This window comes from Dreissena polymorpha, chromosome 1 (genome assembly GCF_020536995.1).
Source record: "Dreissena polymorpha isolate Duluth1 chromosome 1, UMN_Dpol_1.0, whole genome shotgun sequence".
Lineage (NCBI taxonomy): Eukaryota > Metazoa > Mollusca > Bivalvia > Myida > Dreissenidae > Dreissena > Dreissena polymorpha.
Genome location: NC_068355.1, coordinates 133,232,991 through 133,238,990, shown reverse-complemented (window position 1 = coordinate 133,238,990; position 6,000 = coordinate 133,232,991).

Sequence of the window (6,000 nt, the reverse complement as noted above, 5' to 3'; positions counted from 1 at the left end):
TTCTGTCTCTGAGAGTACGCGCGGACGTTACTTAAGCAACCCTGGTTTGTGCGGCAATGATGTTGAATCTATTAAATTTAAAGCTGAAAGGAGCCACTGGTACTAATGTAGCGCACGTTTATCGACATTTTATGTCGATAATGGTAATGTGTCGTTTAGTGTAGCTAAATTAGTAGGTGCCACTGGTGAAACAGTTCGGTCAAATGTGTTTGCTGTCTGTTTAGTGTTGTTGCATTATAATGTTGATGCGAATCGAAAGAAAGATGTATTTGCCTCTGCTGTCGGTTATTTGACAGAAACTATATGATTCATGATGAAATTAAACAAATATGTTCTAAAAATAGTATATTGTCTCTCATTTTACGATGTTTATTGCTTTGGCAATAGGTTCAATACTATGTTGATTGGTCTGCCTTTTCCCAGATCCGATATCCAGTCTGAAAATTCGTCGCGGTTACCTGTTTCATTTGTACCAATTTTGTTGGGTATTTTATTTGTACCTTAAAGGCCGGACGTTTGGCCTTTAGCTCGTAAAATTATTGCTACAGTCTCTATCGTGCAAGTGCGAATTTAAAAGAATACTCCAAATATATGGAGAATCTCATTCCATTTAATCTGTACGTAGTACTTCATCATAATTAAGATGTCTAGAAATTTCATGAAAAGACAATAAATGGCCAGAACGATCGCGTTTTCATTTTTCAACCGGATACATATTTTTAAGCGTCAAGGTTAAAATTCTCACTCATTATAGCGCGAACTACATAAAAGCAGATTTCAACGTTGGATTGTTTTTGAAGCTTTTTTTCTTGCTTTACTGTCTATCGCTCAATAAGTTAGGTATTGCAGCAAAAATGAACAGAATCGATCGCTCTCACATTTTTATTTATCTTATTTTTTCAAACTAGGAAGCAAGTAATTGTCGGTACGACTTCCCCAGCGCCGTCATTGTGGATACAATCGCTATCATGCATGCTACTGGCCATCGGTTGCTGCTTGTTATAGGTTTTACTGTAGCAGGATCTGCAGGATTAATAGAATGATTTTGCTTTCCAGTTTCAACGATGGTTTAATTTATAACAATCTATTTACAGCTAGTTTACCAAGACATTTACACGCATAGACTTATTTAACCGTATCTTTGAATCCTTAATTACTATCCATTCACAACAGAATTACAAATACTAAAATCTACCTGTTTACATGTTTTTAGACTTGACTAAAACATTCTTTCCGACACAATCATATCAAAATAGTAAATGATTCATAACGAAAATATGTTTAAGATTTACAAATGGACCGTGCTCTGTGAAAAAGGGGTTTAATGCATGTGCATAAAGTGTCGTGTCAGATTAGCCTATGCAGTCCGCACAGGCTATTCCGGGACGACACTTTCCGACTCAACTTGATTTTTGCTAAGAAGATATTTTCTTTAAACGAAAAATATCATAAAAGCGGAAAGTGTCGTCCCTGATTAGCCTGCGCGGACTGCACAGGCCAATCTGGGACGACACTTTACGCACATGCATTAAACCCCTTTTACACAGAGCGTTTACCAACTTCATTTTTCCTATGATTACCAGATTCAAACAACATGTTCACATGTGTTTTTTAAGTAATAGTAATTACATAATAGTCGTATAATTGTTCAAAAGATTTCTTTATTTCATTCACCTGTTGTGCTTGCATTTGTTTGTGAAGCTTATGTAAGGTTTACCTTTAGACCCTCACAATTAGAAATTACTTCTTTTCGTGTGAATACAAACTTACAATATAACATCAATGCACTCATTTAAATATGTATCAACGAGAAAAAACATTTTTCAGTTTTATTAAAACTTGTATCTTTGCGTTTTTATGCGATCGGATATATCTGAACTTAATATATGCACCGTGATGAAATCGCAGAATAAATGGGTAGTTAATTCGACATGTGGCAAACATGCATGATACAAGAACCGTTTAAAAAGGATTGAGTTTGTCCCAATATTCTGAAGATTACTCTAGTTTGTAACAATGTAATATATGTCTTATTCTTTTTCACGCACTTGCCCAATTATATTTTTTCATTGTATGCATCAGTTTCAAAGTATTCATTAAGTTTCACTCGGCAAAAGCGAATTTAGAGTTCCGTTTTAACATATTGTATTATAACGTATTGTATTAATTTAGAAATATCGGTTTTATATAATTCTCTAACAATTCACATAATGTTTTAATGTATATTTTCTACATATTTTACATTTTATTACTTTAGTGAAATAGTTATTAATTTATAACACAATAATAAAAAGTGATAGCTAAAACAAAGGCTTCAAATTTACAACTAAACCTTTGAATGTCAAGGCCCCTGCCACACACATTTTAAAAGCTAACATTAAAATTATTGCCAATGGCATCCCCGGGCTGTAACAAAGAGAAAAAACAAGTGATTACACTATTTAAGTATCAAGGTCTTAACAATGATTATTTTACCTAAAGAAGTTCTTTTTTAATGCGCAGTGATAGATGCTCATTTAACTTATGTGTCATTATAATTTAGGTTAATCACTTTGTGGTCATCAAAATCGGAAGTTATATCTAATAATTTAAAATGAATACATCCTGAAAGAAGTCCCGACCTTGTTTTTTGGATCATGAACTGTATTTTCACCCGATCCTGTTTTATTACCTACTACTAGTAGAAACTTATTAGACTTTTTAGACTACTACTACTAATAATAAAAGATGCCTTTCCTACCGCGGTAAAATTTTAGTACTACTGCCAACACTAATAAAAGAAGATCACAGTTTGCCTGAATTATCTCGACCAATCAATGTAAAGCATTCATTACGGCATCAAAAATGGCAGCATGCAGTTCTGTTGCAGTACCGGCGGTATGTTCTAAATTTCTATATTTTCATCACGTGTTTATTAGTATTTAGCGACTGAAGACACTAACGATTGCTTTCACTGAAATATTATTTCCAGGAATTTTTTACTAGCAGCAAAACATGTCGACATCGAAAACGCTATCTCTACAGCACGTGTAGGCCTAACCTTCATTCATGTTGTTTTAAATTAAATTCATAGATTCAATATGTGTTTACCGATTGTAAAATAAACATTTTTATGTCGATATATATATATATGTTATTATGACATATTTTGTGAAATGTGCGACTCGATTTAGCCCCCCCCCCATTTAGGTGTTTCGCTGTCGATCGCCACTGTCGCTACAAAATGACGAAAGGAAAGAGTTGTATCAAAGTAGCAAATTTATTTTTATGCTTTGACGTTTTATGGAAGATATAGAGGATATTTGTTGGATCCGGTGGATTATCGATTTTAATTCACGAGTGATCATAGAAAATAATATTTTCACGAGTGGCGCAGCCACGAGTGAAAATATATATTTTCTATGATCACGAGTGAATTAAAATCGATAATCCACCGAATCCAAAAAAATTTCTTTTTATTTAATGCATTTTTCACAGTTTATATACATTGTTCAAGAGTTTAACTAACGAATTTTGCTGGGATAATGACGTCATTTCGTCAAAAAATGACGTCATTTCACAGTAAACAATGAAAATTATTGATAATTCTCACTGATAATTTTCACTGTTTGAAACAGTGAAATTATCAGTTTTAATTCACTGATATTTCTCTATAAACCACCGGAAAGCATTAAATAAATAAGTGAATTAAAACAATGAAAAATAACAGTAAAATTCATCGATAATTATCACTGTTTTACTGTGAAATGACGTCATTTTTGTGACGAAATGACGTCATTATTTCAGCAAAATTCTCCAGTTAAATTCGTTAACATTATAAACAAACGTTAAAAAATAATAAAATAACTAGAAATGGCGTGGCAGAGGCCGACGCGTATCCCCACGCCGCATGTTTGACCCAGGGGCGCCCCAGGGTTGGTAATGGGGGCCATGCATAGTTGAGATTGACCGTATTGTCATAAGAGATGTTCAGTATCAATTTGAAGTAAATGGGTGTAGAAATGAAGAAGTAAATGTAAAATTACCTAAAAAAATGAGTGAAAATCTCTGACCCGGCCCTACCCCAACCCCCATATCTTTTGATCCAAGGGTCAGATCAAAATTCAAAATAGTGCACTGTGGCACATACGGTATGCTCATAGGTACCATGTGTGTACGTTTCAAGGTTCTAGTGCTAATAGTGTAGGAGGAGATAGTGGCCAGGACGGACGGACATACAGACGGCGGAGATAACCACATAATAGATTTCAAAATCTAAACGCGGACCCTAAGGTCAAGGTCACAGTGGTAAAAAATTTCATGCGCATGGAAAGGTCTTGTCCAGATACACAGTCATACCAAATATGAAAGCAATATCTGAAGGGAAACAGTAGTAATGAGCCTTTTTCGAATCGCGGTCGCAGATTTCGAAACCTGAAAACTGACACCAAGTTCAAGGTCAAGGTCATAGGTGTAAACAATTGTGTGCGCGTGGATAGGTGTTGTCTAGATACACATGCATACCAAATATGAAAGCAATATCTGAAGGGACACAGTAGTTATGAGCCTTTTTCGAATCGCGGTCGCAGATTTCTTAACCTTAAAACTGACCCTAAGTTCAAGGTTAAGGTCACAGGGGTAAAAAATTGTATGCGCATGGATAGGTGTTGTCTAGAAACACATGCATACCAAATATGAAAGCAATATCTGAAGGGACAAAGTAGTTATGAGCCTTTTTCGAATCGCGGTCACAAGAAAATCTCTGACCTGGCCCCATCCCAACCCCATAACTTTTGACCCAGGGCTCAGATCAAAATTCCAAATAGTGCAGGGTCGCACATATGCTCATAGCTACCATGTGTGTAAGTTTCAAGGTTCTAGTGCATATAGTATAGGAGGAGATAGTCGCCAGGACGGACGGACAGACAGACGGACAGACGCCGGAGATAACCACAATATCCACAGGCTTTTCAAACAGCGTGGGGATACAAAGAAAATTTGGAGATTCGGTGGAATATCGACTTTAATTCACTAGTGATCACAGAAAATATATATTCTCACTCGTGGCTGCGCCACTCGTGAAAATATTATTTTCTATGATCACTCGTGAATTCATATCGATATTTCACCGAATCTAACAAATATCCTCTATATATTACCATGACCGTAGACCATAAAACACTAAGCGCGACTTGTTTTCTATAGAAAAAGAAGGAACTCAAGTGTGGGTTGTTCTGCAATAATCATGGGCGAAGATTAATGTTTCGAAAATAGTTCCGAATAAATAAAGAAAATATTGCAGTAAAATGCACGTGCAAAAACCCACTCTAAAAGAAATGTAATAAATGTAGCGTGTATATAATTCAAATGAAACCACAAATTGTATATTTAGTGATAAGTGGCATAACCAACTACAAAGAATGTTATTTGTTAAAGAACGTAATTAAGAAAACATTAATAGCATGTCAGCTTTTTAGTAGCATCAATAAACGTGACGTCATTGAGTTTCTACGATTTTTGTTATCAATGAAAGTGACGTCATTTGCAAAATATTTATGAATGAAAACGACGTCATATATTTATAGAATTCAATGCCGTCACTTAATAGTGAACTTTGTACTAAGAAGGACGAACTATTGAAAAAAGCTTGAACCAAATCAATCAGAATCGTGTTAGAATCGAAATAATAATTTTCTATGATTGTTTGTTGTCAAATAACCTACAGTAAAGGAGTATAGATGCATGTGATCAAATCCCTCGTGCTTCGCACTCGTAATTTAATTCCTACGCATCTAAACTCCTTAGTGTTGGTTATTTGACAACAAACCATGATAGAAAAAATATTATTTCTTAAGTATTTAAAAAGTAAATTTCTGTCATTGCCGAAAAGTGTATTATTCATTTTTTATTTTTCATATTAAAGTAAATTTTTTAATGTTATTCAACATCTAAAGCCATAAATAAACTATGAAATTAACTTAAATATTTTCGGAGATCTTCATTAGCGAAACTTTGTAACTT